This window comes from Diadema antillarum, unplaced genomic scaffold (assembly GCF_040938485.1).
Source record: "Diadema antillarum isolate AM-2024a unplaced genomic scaffold, OU_Dant_1.0 scf00000131, whole genome shotgun sequence".
NCBI classification, from domain to species: domain Eukaryota; kingdom Metazoa; phylum Echinodermata; class Echinoidea; order Diadematoida; family Diadematidae; genus Diadema; species Diadema antillarum.
Window position 1 is genome coordinate 1,010,672 of NW_027271020.1, and position 18,389 is coordinate 1,029,060.

General features: G+C 38.3%; 1 protein-coding gene across 1 annotated transcript in view; it reads left to right on the top strand.

The window, feature by feature from the left end:
- Positions 1-18,389, top strand: part of LOC139720644 (uncharacterized) — a 103,146-nt gene that overhangs the window by 52,025 nt on the left and 32,732 nt on the right. The window lies entirely within an intron of this gene.

Below are 18,389 nucleotides of genomic sequence, written 5' to 3' on the forward strand. Positions count from 1 at the left end.
TGCTCAGTGTATTTTAGCTAATGGTTAGCTCATATTCATGTCAATCCTATTGACTTTTCACCGTGGGGGCTTTGAAGGCATGATTTCCTTGCCAAACGCAGCCTTTAAAGGGATGGTACAGTATTGATGGAGATGAGAATTGGGCTTTTAACTTTTTGCGAGATACCAAGAAAACACTTATGAAATAGTACAGAGCATACCATTCTAAGAGGAATTCAAAGTTTATTTGATGAAAATCGGGTTTGGAATATGTGAAACATCCAAAAAGAAAGTAAAACAAAGCAATCATAAAAAAGTATTGGTCCCACACTTTATTAGAATCACTCTGTTTTGGATATCTCAGCCATTTCAAAACCAATTTTCATCAAATAAACGTTGAATTCCTCATGGAATTACATGCTCTTTCATATTTCATAAGAGGTTTCTTGTTATCTCACCAAGAAATGTTAGAAACCTGAAATTAGGTCTCAACCAAAACTACACGTTCCCTTTAAATGAATGGCTGACAAAGCCCATTGCCAAAAATTGATATTAATTGCTGATGAATATAGTGTGGCACTTCTGGAGTAATTCTATGACTAGTTTAAACATATCCCAGTCAGGTTCATTACATCTGCAATGAGGGATGAAATATTGCTTGCATTTAGGCCTCATTTTTTTTTTCCCCGTTCGAGTTTGCAGTCAGTTGTACACATTGTATGTGTGTCAGCTCATTACTGATCTGTTTCACTGATCCCAATATCGGGCTTTCAGTGTCTGTCGGTGTCATATTGTGGATATTCCATCAAGCAAATTGCCACCTCCCGCGAAACTCAATGCAAAACACAAAAGATGTTTTTTTTTTTTTTTTGCTTTTTTTTTTGGCCTGGGAGATTTGGGCTTGTTTGGCAGCATTCAGGCCCGTGGCAAGTATCAGACTGCATCTAACTATCCCTAGCCTGTAAGCTGATGTCTTCTCCTCAGTTTCTCGAGATATTTATGGCATCTACTCTCCAAATTATCACTCCCCACGCCCACAGAGAAAACTCTTCCCCGCGATGTGAAAATTGATCCAAACTGCACAATTGTGACCAGATGAATTAGTATATTGGATATACGTTCAGTTTTCATACGTCAGTTGGGATATATTTCATATTTGTCTTGTCATGGTGTACACCTGTATACTTGTGACTTGTGAGATATCCATATCAACCTGTTTATATCTTCTTTCTCTTTTATATTGTTTCTACTTTCAGTTCAATGATTACTTTGTATTTATTAATTCAGTGCAATTCATTTATAAATTCAAAGTGTTCAAGTGGAAGTACATTCCTCTGATGTGTAGGCTATGCTCTGTTTAATCAATCGTTAATACTATCCGCCCTTCAACATGGTTGCTAGGAGTTGTCTATATTTCAAGTATTTCAAACAAACACAAAAGGAAATCCTACAATCAAGAAACACCAACAATATTTCTTATCTTCATTTTTTGGGGATTAGTAAATCAATATTTTACATGTGGCATCGGGCTCTCTATATGACACAGCGTGAGGTGTATATTATTACAACCATGTGCAATGATTCACTGTTCTTCAATATCACAAATTTAAGCACATTTTGTGTCATTTGATGCTTTTTGCTGCAGATTAATAGCAGACTTAGCTGTGCAACATAACCTTGCCCATTCATTCAAAGCAAAATGACTCAAACTTAACAGACTGCTAGTTGTATTCTTTGTCAACTTTTATCACTATTGTAAAGCGGAATGTAACTTTAAAATACTCAATGTGTGTCACATGGCCATGAACTTGCTACTTCATAAGGAAACACTGGATTGAGGACATTTCCTTGGTGCCATATGGCATTCTTTCATTTATGTGTTTTTGTATCTATTCTGTTATGTGTATGATGGAACATAGAGTCCGTAGTATTAACATTTCTCTGAAAAATGGTCATGAATTTTCAATTGCTCCAGCTGATGGGCCTAATTATCTACATTTTTAGTATAATGTTCTCTCTCTTAAAAAAAAAGAAAATATGGGCATTGAGTATCTATAAGTGGATATGTCGTGCATTATAAATATTATTATTATCCTATATCGTGCAACTGAAGATATGTTGATTGTAAAGAATCATGAATTATCTAAGAAACATCATTGACTTGCATCGCAAATGAAGTCCCTACTATTTTTCCAATTAGACCTTAATTATGTAAAACCCAAGTATGGGTTTGGGAAAAAATCCTAGGAAATATTCAAATGTCCCCCCCCCCTTTCCTGCTTATGCGCATCACTCTAAGATTAACAACGTATTTTCATTAGCAAATCTCTGTGTGCAAAGCCATTTTAGAAAATAGTGCTGTGCAGATGAAGGTTAATACTATAGTATCCCTGTAATCAGCCAAAGTATTACATGGTTGTTTCATGTAAGGCTGACTTTTTCTAGGTTTTTCTGTGACTTAGGAATGTTTAACAGATTTATAGGATGTTCGAAACTGATCTGTCAGATTAGCAGTGGAGGACACTGAAAGTTCAGTAAAGTGAACTGATTTCTTGTAGTGAAATATGACTCCCTCTCCTTTCTTTTTGCACTCATTTTGCCTGTCGATTCAACACAGAAACCACACTTTCTCAAGCAATAGTTGAGTCATCGCTTTTTAGGTGGAAGCTATTAAAAAAAGAGAGTTGTATCACTAAAAAAAAAAAACAAAAAAAAAACATTTTTTTTTTTGTTGCTCTTTCCTGAACAATTTTCTCAAAAGAATTTGCCAGATGTTGAGGATGGGTAAGACGACATGCAGTATTTCATTCCTTGCGGTATTTGAAACATGAGCAATTTTTTTCTGCTCATTGAATTGATGGCATGGTTACCAGGGTGGTCCATAACCTGAAATGTAAGCATGCTGCATGGAGGGAAACAATCGTATGTGAATGAAGATGTGCAAAGTGGAAAGCCCTCACAGTTGAAGTCTTTATGTCCCACTCTGGGGTCTTTGGAAGCTGTTGAGTCCTGGTTTCTTTCTGGTGCCATCTTAGCCTCATACTTGGATAATTGACTACACTAAATAAGCTGTTATCCCTGATAAAAGAAAAAAGAAATCAAACCACAGATAGTCCATAAGTTTGCAGACACCCTTGACCTCTTTGCAAGTTCCTTCATACTTACAGCATGCCCCCCCCCCCCCCCCCCCCCCGAGAATAATGCATTGTGTTTTAAGGATTACCTGGAAATGAGATAATTGTGTCAGTGTAACAAATTTAACCCTTTAAACCACATAGCATTGTACACACTGTCTAAAGTCCCTGGCACAAAAAGGGTTAAAGCCACCTGTGGACCACCCTGGTCAGTTCATGTATGGTATAGTGTGGTCAAGGAGGTTTTGGTGTGATTGGCCTAGTGTGGGAAGTATGGAGAAAATGTTTTTCTGCTTATTTTTGATGTGTACATCAATTATGCTGGTCGCATGATATGCAGTTAAGAATAAAGCAATTCAATGCCAAGTGTTACAATGAACAGTGAACTCCATATCACCAATTTGCTAATTAGTAATACCTGTCACAAAAACCCATGACTTTTTCAATCAAACGTAAAACATCTTGTATACGACAATTCATGTGCATACACATACTGTACATGGCTTCACCAGTAATGTTCTGTAGAGTATGTGATCCGTCAGTGATAGTTAATTCTAGGGTCAAGGTAAGCTCTGCCTCAGTAAACATGTTTTGAGTTCAAAATGTCCAGACAACTAAACTGCGCACCTAAAATAGAGCAAAACTAGATTAGGAAACAGCTAGGGACCATGATTCCCCCAATGAGATGGAGAAAATGTCAGGCACACAAAACTAGCTCTATTTAGCATGACACCGTTTCAAAATGCATTGTGTTTACAAACATGTTTTGGCCATCTTAGAGATGCTACATGAGTGTTTGTGATGGGACAAGGTGTGAGGGGGGAAAAGTCTGGTTGAATTAGAATCTCAAGTGAAAGTCAATAGTTTAGTCCAGACAACTTTCTTATTCTGCATGATACCTAGTTGCTGGCAGTGGTAGAAGTAGTGGTTTGTGGTGTACATGTAGGAAAGCCCAATATCTGTGCATGGCTTCAAGTGTCTGGGACAATGACGTATGGTACTTTTCAATAGTCTGTCGAGCAGCTATTAATATTGGCAAGGTTTTACGAGTGGATGAGTTATTAGTGAAGTGCTCTTTTGTTATGCTAGAAAAGTCAAAATGTGTTGAATTCTCTCTATGTCTTCTTCATATTGTTGCCCTATTATCACATTGTGAATTGCACTCATCTCATCCTGTAAGGACAGCAATGCATTTAACCAAGACTGTACAAAGATTTAAGACTTTTTGACGAATTGTCCAATTTTCCTCAAACTTTGCTGATCTGTACTATTGCTCTTTCTGCAATTACTGAATCAACACAATATTTGGGTTAAATTTCCCTTTAACTATGCTTGAGATGTTGCTATGGACACTACCAGGAGCAGGATTTACTGAGAGGAAGTCGTATACTTCCTGATGGAAAAAGACAACCTCAAATTCCTGGAATCTTGACATCTTAGACAAAAAGAGTCACAATCACATGAGCGAAGTACAATGTATCTCTTTTGTAGATGCCCTGGGGCTGCAGTACATGTTTGATGGTTACTATCTTACAATCTTGTGTGAACTTTCTTGCCGTCTCCCCTTACTTTCAACTGAAAGCCTCCCCCTTCCGGTTCTCAAGTTCTCCATCTTATGCATAAATTGAAACCCTCTCTTTATGGTTCTTTCTTTTAATAATTGCATGTGGTCATCTGCAATCCCATTTATTTCAAAATCCATAGCTTCATATGAAGGGAAGATTGGTGTAGTTCTGGAATAACTTATGTTATGGGGGTTTTCCCTGCTGAGATCAAAGTAAATGATTATTTCCTTTCATGAGTGAAACTTGCGCTACGTGTCCACATTGACTGTAATGGATAGGAAAGTGAAACAATATTGAAAGAGAGTGACAATTTCAACTGGACAAAAAAAAATGAAAAGTTTTCATAAAACTGTTACATTTGGTCTCTCTCACAATATGAAGTCTAAATGAAATCTTACTGTTATTACTTTACCACTCTTATTGATTTGATAGTGAAAATATTTGTGAAAATACACTTATTTTGATGCCTCCCACCCCAAAGAATGCCAGAGGCAATTTATTGTTTCGTTTAATACTGGGAATGCTTTTTTTATATTTGTTTTGAGCAAAATCACAGAAGACATTTTTTATTTCTTTTCAAAAATTATAAAATGAATGAGAAATCGCCCACATAATGATTTCACATGAGGCATTTCTGCTTCAATTACCATGAATGCCATATTTATGCTTATTATAGTGAAATGGTCATTATTTTTAGAACAACTTCCTTATCTTGACAAATATCAACTTCACAGTGACTGCTTCTCACTGTTTTCATACAAGGTTCCTAGTCCTTTTGTTCAAATATTTCCCACGAAAACAAATAACACTTTTTGCACAGAGGACTCAACAACATCCTTAAACCCAGAGGAACTCAAGTACGATACAAAGTCAATTTAAAGATGTGTACGACTCTCTTTTGCTGATGTACAGAGGACCATAAGGTGTCCCTTGATGCTACTTTACTGGCTCAAGATATAGCAAACAGCAATCTTGAGATGCAGTGATGATTTGGGCATTGCTCAAAGGACTCAAAAGCTGTTACTGAAATGACATCAAGTTCAGCTGCCTATCGTGGTGTGCTTGAGATGCAGCCACAGCTTCCCCCATACAGAGGAGTTCCTGAGTGGTGTCACTGACTCTCTCTCACATTTACCTAATAGTATACTCTCCTGTGCTTCATAAACAGGTATTTTTGATGGCAAGAAACATCTCACGTACAAGTAGCTGAAATTCATCCGGTATTTAACAAATAAGTGCAAGTAGTCATTTCACTTTCAGTGTTTGGTTGTTTTTTTCTGTGGTACTTCAGATCTCTGGCTCTTTGTATCAATATGAACTGTGTAAAATTGTTATTGCAGTGGCTTAGGGAATTGTCCATGACTGGTTGTTGCCATTGATTCTATTTTGTTTCTTTGTTTTTGTTGTTGCTGCTGGGATTTAACTTATTTTTATTTTAAAGATATATTGCTCAAAGGCGCAAACAAGAGCAACAACAGTTGGTCAAATCTTGCTCCTCAGAAAATATGTGTTGGAATTGCACCAATATTGATCCTTTTTTAACAGTGTCAAACAAAGATATGCACAGTCAGATGATGAATGCAGCATGGTAAATCAGCCACCCACAGTCCATTATTCTAACAGGTCAAAGAAAGCCAGTGGGGCTGAGACAGTGCAACTGTAATGCCATCTTGCACTGTCTTCCCTCTACGGTCGAACCAGTATGAAATCTAAGGAAGAGTATTTTGAAAGGGAAAGTAAATACAGCGACCTGTTGATACAGATCGTGTGTTGCACTCGCCGCCCACCTCTCCTCTACGGAGGCTCCTTCACACCTTCATCATCGATTTTTTTGCCTGGCCGTGCCATGCATTCTCGGCGAGGGTGTTGATTGCACGAATCTGGCCTCGTTAGTATCTGGCCAAGAAGTTCATTATGGATACAAGAGATGGGAGTTTAATTCAGTGCTGGACATTTAACCCCCACCCTGTGCCGTGAGCTGAGGCTGCATGTGAAGTATTTTTGGCCGTGGCACCAGTGGGTGGCTGCCAGACTTGTGCCAGCATTAACATTTTTATGTTTCTTGCATCTTTTTGGAGAACTAACCAATGGTTTGACTTCAGTGTCTCAATTACTGTCTGTATATGCCATCTTTTTTGCGAGTATGATATTTCATGAATTGGAATCAACTTCCATGATGATTTCCAGAGTGGTTGAATTCTTGACCAAGAACCACAGTGATGAAATAAGAAATAGATATAATATCCATTTTCAAGAAAAAAGTTGTGGCTTCCTCATGAAGAGATGATACTTGTATAATTATACAGCCCATCTGTATTAACCCATTGAGGACGGACTGATTTTGCTACAACACACATTTCCCATCTAGACACTTGCTCAAATATACTCGGGACTCGTCCTCAACAGGTTATAAAGGAGGCATATTTTTCCGACTTGTAAATTTTGTGATTATCTGTTGACATGCAAAATTAATGAAGATGAAAACACAAAATGCACCAGTTCTTCAGTACTTTGCCTTGTTTTTTGTTGAAAACAAGACATGCGTGCAGCCCTCCCCCCCCCCCCCCCCCTCCCTGAGACTGCAATGGAGAGTGTCCATCCAGCATGCACAGTGTTAGACTTTCATGGTAGGGCTTGCCATTATTTTTTTTTTTTGGGGGGGGGGAATTATTGCTTCATACATGTATATGTATATGTGTGGTGGTTAGATTCATCATTCAGTATAGAAATTAAGTCACAGAAATTAGGAGGGAGCCAGCAAGCTACATTGGCAAATTTGTAAATGTGAATTTGTGTCAGAAATTCGACCTTCAGTCAGTACACACTTATTGAACATGAAAGAGCAGAACTCTATCCTTGGAGGGATTTTTCAGAAGTGGCTTAAAGTGTCAAATTATCGTCAAAAGATTCCTTGTGGTACTTTTTCCAACAGTTTTGCTTTTCAAAGAAGTTTGTGACATCACAATAGGCCTATGCTATCAGCATCAATCACAGATCATGGTGTTCAATATTCTTTCTAATCAATGTATACTGTACATGTGTAATTGTCCATTACAGTCCAATTAAAAGTTCATATCAAATTCTATTCCTTCACACAAAGTCTAATTTGCTTTGATTTACCCTGCTTGAATTGTATTTCCAATTTTTAACAAAAAAATGTGAACATTTGCTTGACTGTTGTTCTTTACATGACCTCAGTTTAAACAGTCTCAGTCCTTGTGTCGTCTGATGTACCATCCCTTTAAAGCTGTAGGTTGTTTGATCATACCCTCCCATCTCGTGGGACAGCATCCCAGCCACCCCCAACGATGAGATGCATGGCAATCATCCCAGATTACCGCTCTCATCCCTAAGCCCCTGTCGAGACCGTGTCCATCACAGATACGTGCATCTGTGAATACTCTCCTTAGAGCATGGCTCCAGAATCTTTTGGTCATGCAATCTTCTGCCTAATATTTTCCCTATTCCCCAGCCCCTCAATTATTAGTGTACCGTGTCTTCTGTCTTCTGCTCATGCCCTTTCCTACCTCAATCTAAATCCCAACTGTAACTTGGTAGGACCCTTTCTGTTTTTGTTTTTTCTTTTTTTTCCTTTTTTTAAATTCCCATCCTGCTCACACATTAATAGATTTTAAACCTGCAAATTTGCACACTTGTAATGCTTTGCTAGTGGGAAGAGATCCTGGCTTGTATGAATTCCAAGACAGATTACCAAAGCTCGGAGGCATTCTGTTACTAATGATAATGATGATGATATACAATTTCTGCAATGCCATTTTCCATTCTGATTAAATGCTTAATCCTGAGAGTGCTTTAAAGAGTATCAGTGCAAACTCAAGTATTGATATTGTAATTATGATAATGATGATAATAATTGTTATCATTAATATCACTAGATCAGTATGATTATCATTATGGACAAAAGAGGAGTTGTGTCCCTTTAACACATGCTTGACTTCAGCTAACCCACGTAATGTGTATCCTGCTGATTTTCGTGATTAGAAAAAGATCGAAGGGAACCACTGAAGAAGCAGGTCAGGTAGAATGGCAAGGTAACATATCAATGCTACATGCACACGCATGACTGCAAGGCAACTGGTGTGTTGCACACAATTCCCCCCCCCCCCACCCGTTTTCTTTCCTTGAGTAGTTCACCTAGCAACTGCTGAGGGGGAAAATCATGTCTTTTGACTCCTGAAAACATGCACGTCATTTCAGAAGGAGCTCGTGCTGGAGCTGAAAAGACTGGGGAGAATTTCAGGGGAGTGCTCTGTTATTGATCACGACGATGGGCAGTGTATAACGCTCCTTCGCAGGAGAGTACTGTAGAAGTAAATTTTGGCTCTTGTTTTTATGTGTGGATTGCACCAGACCTATTAACCACTGTCACTTTGTGGTACAAATGTACCAGAGTAAGTCTGTACATTTGATACTACATACATCCAAATGCACAGTCCTCTCAGACCATGTGACCATTTACACAGAAGTTCCGTGGGTAGTCACATATTTTCTACCTTTCCCTTCATGGGTGCATTTATTAACTCAATTCTGGCATAGAATTGAGGTTTTCAAACAACTTTTGCTTGGATTTGGGCAGTTGATAAATGCAAAGCTGTTTTGATTTTTGGGGGTTAGAAACACATTTCTGAAATGCCAAAAAAGTGTGATCGCAAATGCGTATGAGCCAGAAACGAGTTTCTGTGGAGATGATAAATATGAAATCGTTTTGAAATGTGTTTATGGCTCAAACCTGCCCACGCCAACCACTGCTAATTACACATCTCCGCTCCTCAGGTCAAACTGCGCAATAGAGCTGCGCAGTGACAAGACCCTCCAATCGACTCATGACAGAGTTGATAAAAGCAACAACTCCAGACATGCGATCCGAAAGGCGTTTGCAAGCGCATTTTGATAGTGGGTATTGAAAAAGCATTTTAAACATTGGAAAGTTGATAAACGCAACCCAAGAATCTGTGAAACAGAAAGAAATAATTTCACTGGGCCAACTGTGTAATGGCTTCAGATGTTTAGCCACTCACGTTTCTTGGGATATCTTGGAATAGATATAGATTGCCCTCAGTGCTGTCTTCCCTTGGTATCTTTGAATAGATTTGATTTCTTGAAATAGATATAGATTACATTTCTTAGAATAGATATAGATTGACTCTATGCTGTCTTCCCTTCCTATTTCGAACACAAATATGTGATCAGGGCCAATCAGAAAATAGAACCTATCTACCAGCTCTTTACACCTTGCTCTTTACTTAGACCATGCCTTTTTTTCCTTTTTTTTTTTCAATGGCCATATTCGAAAGAGGCAAAAAAAAAGACACAAAGGAAATATTAAGACAGAAATGTCTTGTCACCTTCAAATATTTGCAGCCAAGTGAAGGCAGAAAGTATTAGTCATAGCTATTAATGGTATTAATAATCAAGCCATTCCCTTGAACATTTCCTCTTGAAGTTGATTTGTAGAAGTATACATTGATATCAATATCTATTATGTTGTTTAGTATTGTTCATATTTCATGCATTCAAGGATACATTGGATTTTTTTTAAATCCATATATCTGTTGAGGTTGTATTATTTATTTATTTTTTTTACTTTACAGTCCCACACATTATTTCTGGTGTCTGTTTGTCAGGACTGCCACAATTGCTCAGTCATCAACAAAATCAGCAATTTACATAGGCTGCCAAAATGACCCACCCATCTTAATTCATATTCATACATATTATGCACAGATGAAAGTCTGAGATAGACAAATGAGAAGTATAGGCCTTAACATTATATTTTTTAATAATACATTTTGCTTACATCATCGGTGCAATAGTGTGAAGAGATAAGATTTTAGTTTATGCAAGCTTGATTGCTAAACTTGCTGTCCTGTGACAGCATTTCTATCCTGAAGAAAAAACTCCCTTATACAGTATATATGTGACTCTGCACCTCAAAACAAACAAAAAGTCGCCAGACATGAATTTTTAGTTAAGACCATATTCTGAAAGAGCAGACTTTAAGCTTCAAAATGATGTATAACTCAAATCAAATGGACTCTCCTAACCTATCTAAATATTGGAAAGAAAGCACAAACTCAGGAAAAGTGTGAACTGAGAAAAGAGGCTCTGAAGTACAGTGTCTATTCAAGCGCTTAATCTTTACCAAACCGTGCTGGCTGTGCGATGAATGGGACAAAAAACAGGAAATACACCACCAGAGTAACAACAATGAAGGGATTATCAAATTAAATTGAAATTAAGCATGCCTCATTAACACATTCTGCCAATAATCAATACCAACTTTCAAAGCAGTAGCACTATCCTTTCAAAACTTATTAGAGTTCAAAGTGAAGAGTATGGACAAGGCTTTTCAGAAATGAAAAAGGGATTCTAAAGACACACCTAATCACACTATTCTACCAAAAATGTTCGAGATAAACTGCTAAAAAATACACTTTCCTGCCCGTTTTATGATACCAAATTTTAGCTTAATGTAAAAGAAGACCCGCTCTTTCAGAAAATATGAAAAAGTCAAGTTCGGCTAGGTTGACCCATTTCACTTATTTTCAGTCCTCACGCAAAATCAGTGTGTGCGACTTTATGTTCGTTTTGAGGTGCACGGTCACATATTCGGTTGACCCAATGATAAATAAAGCAATAACCACTGAACATGCAGGCATCATAAAAATGTATCAACAGATGAGAGTCACGCACAGAATTCATGTATGTGATTCAGTCCTTAAATAGCATCATTTCTCTCTTGTTTTTCTCTTCACAGGAATTAAAGTCATTCTTTAAATATCTAATTGTTCTTATAAAGCAGAATCAGGTAAACAAAAGTCTTCTTAGCCCCAAGCTCCCCTTTAAAGTTGAACAGATTTTATCTGAGGACTCATACGAGTACTATGGATGCATAGAAACTGTGTATCATCTCAACTATTGCAACTGAAAGAATAAAGATACATATAAAAGCAAACAGCTTAAATGCAGCCAGAGAGGATTAGTTGAGCTGTTTTAATCTGATTTTCAGCGTCCGTCATACATATTTTATAAACTCTTCAAATTATTCTTACCTTCTTCATTAAAATGCATCAGTGGATTTAAAACAAAGCCTGGCCAAAATCTTGGCTGCAAAACAGCAATCTTCCATCATTCCAAAGATTACCCTAGCCTTGAAGGGACTTCTTTTGTTAGCATGAAAAAAGAGATTTGTGCAATCCAAGATATTCTTGATCACGTTTTCTCATCAAGTTGGAAAAAAAAAATGCAAAACTAACCAAAGACCAGGTAGAAGTAAATGAAATCAAGACTGGGGATAATAGCAACTTACAGAGGTGTTCACATGGCATGGTAGGAGTGAGATGTGGATCGCGATCCAAATGTTGATGTTTGGATTGCTATCTAAATCTGAATAATATGTTGTCTAAATGCCTGGTAAGCTAAAATTTGTGATTCAGATCGCGATTCTGGTTGCGATCCAAATCTTCTTATTTGTGCAGTTTTTCCCAAATAATCTCGATGATTGTCTGGTGTTAAGTCTCGTAGGAAACACGATTTGATCATCAATGTTTTTAGGCCCACAATGCATCAGCTCTTTTCGCTACCCACTGCAGTGTGCTACCACACGTATGATGTAAATAGGTTGGCAGAGAGCATAGTATACAATGTATGTTGATGATGATGTACATGATGATGATGATGATGATGATGATGATGATTTGTGTGTGTTTGTGTGTGTATGTGTGTGTGTGAGTGTCCAGGCCCACAGGGATGCGTTGAATGACCTGCAATGCACGAACGCACACGGCACACACAATTGTGTTACACGCTTGGTATCTTCAGTGCGTGGGGGTCAGGTTAAGGTCACAGGCGTTCCACTCCAGTGGGTTAGTGAGATTTGGAGGTTATCATGTGAACCCCTGCCAAAGAAGCATTGATGTTTCCATATTGATCATTCAACAAAATGTTCATCTTCTTCGAACAGCGATCTATAAAGCGAGATTTGGATTGCAATTCGAATTGCGATCCAAATCTCGCTCTTACTGTGGGAATGCGCCTTGTGTGATATTTTTGGTAGAACCAATTTGTAGTTGGCCTTCAGGCTCAGCCTCCTTTCACACTTATTAACTCTGCTGCTTTCATGCTTGTTTGATTTTTGAAGGGCACGGAGACATTTGGTTGTTTTTGTTATCTTTTTGGCAGCCTCAAGACAATCTATTTGCATTTGTGTGAATAACTTTCTCTTCATGAATTGTAACTCACTCTTTCACAACGTCATTAGTAATCTATGTCAGGTTCTGTGGATCTGTGTGTGGGTGTTAATAACTCCAGATGGGCATAATCACCCAAATATGCCAGTGTATGCTCACAGACCTTAGATTTGAATAGCAAGAGAAAGTGAGAAGACCATTACTTTACTGTATGAATGCTGTAGTTTGATCAGACACAATTTTTTTTTTTCAAAATTCCCCCCAATATTATTGTTGTCCATGCATGACATCCTGAACTGTGGTAGTCTTCTATTCCGGCAATGATGCCACCAAAACTGTCAAAATTCATAACTTTTAAATCAATAGTATGATTTTCAACAAACTTTCTCTGATGTGTTCTACTAACATTGGTGATTTTTGTCAATCCACGTTTACATTTGGGTTTTCGTTTCCTTTAACCACACTCCCACTCACGAGTTATCTGTTTTTGCATCGGGAGACAAATATTGCCCCCTTTCACATGTGAAAAAAAGGTCACCAAACTGCAAATGAAGTCCATTGCATGCCTAAATGATAACTGGAGTGTGACCCTTGGTGCCCAGGTGTGCAGAACTAGTGTGGCAAGGTGCATTATGGGATTTAAAAAATTGACAGTTTCTTCGTGTGCCACTCGCACATGCTGCGAAGGGTAAATTACTGCGAGAGTTTTCAAACAGTATCAAGTTGGACCAATTGCACATTGCAATGCACTTCACGAGAGTTAACATTTTTTATGTGTCCACACACAAGAATTATTGATTTTCCAATATCATTAATTGCAGATTTGCGACCAGGACTACTGATCATAAAACTATGCATGTATGAAACTTTGAAAAAAAAAAGCAAAACATTACTTTATCATGTCTTGTTCAATATTGATGTAATTTTTACTGGTCTGTTTGTATGAGTTTACTCTCTGTAAGACTAGGGATCGCATAGTTTTGGTTGAGACTTAACTTAAGGGTTTTATCATTTTTTAATGAGATAGTGAGAAACCTCTTATGAAATATGAAAGAGCATGTAATTCCAAGAGGGATTCAATGTTTATTTGATGAAAATTGGTTTTGAAATGGCCGAGATATCCAAAACAGAGCGATCCTAATAAAGTATGGGACCCACATTTTATTACGATCGTTTTGTTTTACTTTGTTTTTGGATGTTTCAGCTATTCCAAACCCAATTTTTATCAAATAAACTTTGAATTCCTCTTAAAATGGTATGCTCCGTACGATTTCATAAGTGTTTTCTTGGTATCTCGCAAAAAAAGTTAAAGCCCAATTTTCATCTCCACCAATACTGTACCATTCCTTTACTGTGGAATGGGGTTTTCATTGAACAGCTTTGGGGGTTTTTTTAATCATTTATTTTTACCGAAAAAAAATGGGGGGGGGGGGAGGGGGAGAGGAGCTACTGTGAGAATCTTCTCTGCCATTGTTGGTGATGAGAATCCAGAGAATTTCCCCAGTAGCTTACTCCAGACTGCCTAGAAGCCTGCATCCCCCAACGATGCTCTCCACCATAAATCATCTTTTCATGAGACATACTCTCAGCAATCATCTGTCTGTTTTTGCCTCATCAGTTAGAACTGGGAAATGAAGTCATTTGTCTTGAAGACTGACATTTGGCAGTGGATGGCGTGATGATCAAAATGTTTCAGAAAATGAATTGACTGTTCATTATCTTCATAAACTGCACTGGTGATATGTCATGTGTCATTTATGTCACCAATTTCAAACATTAGAAAGATTTAATTTCACAATGACTATTGCTTGTTTGACAGCAAGCATTTAAATGACAGATCAAATGTTTCATTTAAAGAAAAAAAAGTGATTTTCCTGTGAATTCTCTTTTTTTTTTTGGGGGGGGGGAGGTAATGAGGATTTGGAACAGACACATTAAAGAACAGTTAAGATATCCCACTAATATCAACAACTGGAGAATCACTTTAATACCAAAATGTCAGAAATCGTTCTGAGATACATTTCTTGACTTTACAAAAACAAAAAGATCGAATAAAAAAACCCAGATAGAATGTGACTGCATAGTCTGCAATTTATTAGAGTAATCTTTGTGTTCTATCAAAGAGATGTGTATATAGCAATTTAAAAAGTAGCAGTCAAGAGCTGTAAAACACATACAAGTAAGTGACAAAGTCCAAGAGATTTATGTGTCATCCATTACTTGACAGAACCAAAACAGAAGTCATTTATCACTTCTCGCATCTCGTAGAAGCTAGTAGTAGTCAAATAGCACTGTTTGCTAACGCTAAGTGTAGCTAGATGTGACTAGCCAATTCGTGACACTATTGCCATGCATCATAGCAAACAAATTGACTATAGATAGAGAAATTACAAGTCATTGAGGAAACCTCGAGAGGATGCAAGTAGTTATTCACTTTCTCAGCTCTCGTAAACTATCAAATTTTACATCTTGTGGTAGTATAGAATTAGGGTGTGATAACGATTCTTTTCATAATCCAATTTTATACACACACACACGAAACAAAACTCAGTGTAGGGTAGTGTGATGGTGCTTTGTATGTTATGATCGCTTGTATCAAGAATCATTCTTATCCATACATTTGTTAAAACACTGGCTATGTTTCAAAGGGGAAAAAAACTCTGTTTTAGCTGTAACACCTCATGAATTTTAAACACAGGATGTAAGTAATAATTAAGTAATTTGTCCTCTGTACTTGTATCAAGAGGCACATAACTCTGGCACTAGTAATGTACACAGGTAACCCCAAACAAATAAACAAACAAACAAATAATGAATGAATGAAGGGGTTGAAAGTGAAAAGGTTATACTGAGGAGGTATATCTCCTTTGCTATACCTATAAATATATATATATATATATATATATATATATATGTATATATATGTATGTATGTGTCTCTTTGACCTGACAGCGGAGTGTGGTACAATGTCAGCTTCCATCTACTCACATTTTATTGACTGTTCTTCATGTAACATTGCCGTGACTGGAGTACAGAATGTCTGGGATCAAGCTGCTTGGATTGGAGGTACTCACAGTGGGAAGTAGATTCCCTGCTGCGCTGTGATGCTTTCTCAAAGGAGTAAACCCAGAGAGAGAGGGGGAAGATATACACAAGAAGATGCTTCTCTCCCCCGTTTCTATCTCTTTTTTCTTCTCTCTGTTTGTCTGTCCACACACACACACACACACACACACACACACACACACACACACATACACACACACACACACACACACACACACACACACACACACACACACACACACATACACCACACGCTCACATTGCAACATTCTCTACATCCGAGTTTAGTAGGAATCCACAAGATACACTCGGTTAAGAACTTGTCAAGAAGAATGAGAAATGCTCTTCATACTCATGTCAGTTGGCTTTGCGGGATCACCAGGGCTGAGGAGGCAGGGGAGGGAGGGAGGGAGGGATGTGAGATGGAGAGATGGAGGAGCGGGAACAATTGTCAAAATAATTGCCCCAAAATTCCTCCTGCATTTCTTATATTTTGTCATCTAGACGTGTAAGCAGTAACTTCTGAGCGGGGAGAATGGATTTCCAGATATACGTTTTACGGGCGCATTCTTGGCTCAGACCATGGCGTGCTGAGAAAACATTCATGCTCTGAGATAATCCACTTGCGACGATCAATTCTAATAACTGTCAACATGTTTGCGTCAGTTCCGATCCCATTACAAGGGAAGGGTGCTCGTCGGCAACAGTCATACAAATGTGGAAGGAGTGACTGGATCATATTTCTGTTTTATTAGGCATGAATGTGACTACATTGAGCTGAATGTATGTATCTTCTCTCTCCTTTCTCTCTCACTTCGGGCAAGCCTTTTCTAGGAAGTATCCTTGGAATGTAGTCCTTTTAAAGGGAAACTTAACCATGCATTGATCTGCAGTTTTGATACAGTTATTATTTCCTTGTGAATGAGATGGTTATTTGACAAATGTTTACTGTTAGATACTGTGTGATTTGATGTTTTTGTTTTAGTGACCGTCTGAGTTCCTAAATACTCTCAGATCAAGTTGTTACTTTTTTTTCATGTGTGTTTCATATTCTGCATTAGATGCAGCCTTCTCACTTGGTTGAATTCCTCTTTCAAGTGTGTTGATTATTCACTCCTTGGTGGCTTCTTCTACAGTTAATGGTGTTATGGAGCCCAGCAGGGACCCAACATTCATAGGTCGTGAAACCATAGCTGCATTTATTTAACTCTCGAGAGAATCATGTTTCCCAATTAATGCGTTTGGACTGGCGTTTACGAATGTGGTTTGAAGCGTGATTCTCGGGCTGCCGCATTTATCTAAGCATCATATAGCAGCAATTTGAGTGTTGTCACTGTGGAGCTGCTTTCCACCCTTCAACCCGGAATTAGAGGTCAACTGAGTCACACACTTTTTTGTAACTGACAGTGTGTACAGTATACTGGAAGTTGACCTTGGCAGCTCGTGGAAACGCGTTCCAAAATGGCATTGCGTTTATCTACTCGCAGAAAGGCAGTCGTGGTCTCAAATGCGTTTCAAATCGCCCTGTGCATGGCATTTCAAATCAATATTTCTAAATGTGTCTGAAAACACAGTTGCATTTATCTATCACCCAAAAATGCCTCAAATGCGTTAGGATCATGATTGTGTCTCAGAAGGTTTATAGTTAAACTCACCCCATATCAAAATTATGTCCAGTAAAAACTGGCAGACAGATGGAGAGAGAGATGGAGGGGAGAAGATAGAACAAGAAAGAAAACATCTGCACACTGGAAACCTGGACTAAGGGGCAGATTAGGCTCTAGTGTAATGCCAGGACAGTGTACAAATCGTTGGGTGCCCGTGCATTGGCCGCTAACGCAATACAAATTGTATTGCGTTAGCACGGGCACCCGACGAAATAGTCTACTGAACCTGACCTGTCTGTCTCTACTGGTACAAAGTGATGATTGATATTGCAATCACAGGAATACAGTTACACTAGAGAGGCAGTGTGCGTATGGGGAATTCAGCAGAATGAATACCAATTTCATCATTTCTAAGAGGATGCAGCATCCAGCATAGCATACGTGTCTTGACATAACATTTTTTATGGCCACGTGACTCTTGTGCCCCCTTCCAAAATCTTGTTTGAGCAGGGAGGTGGGAAACCCACCTCCATGGTTTTTTATGCCTCCGCCACAAAGTGGTGCTGGAGGCATTATGTTTTCGGGTTGTCCGTCCTTCCATCCGTCCTTCCATCTTTCCTTCCGTCCGTCCGTAATGAATTTTGTGGACAGCGTAACTAAAAAAGCCTTTTGAGGTATCCTAATGGAACTTGGCATGTGTGTGTATTAGGGGGTGAAGTTGTGCCTATCAACTTTTGGGTGCAAGTGCTCAAGGTCATAGGTCAAAAGGTAAAGATCAAATGCTCAAAATTTCACTATTTCCCCCATATCTATGCAATGCCTGAAGAT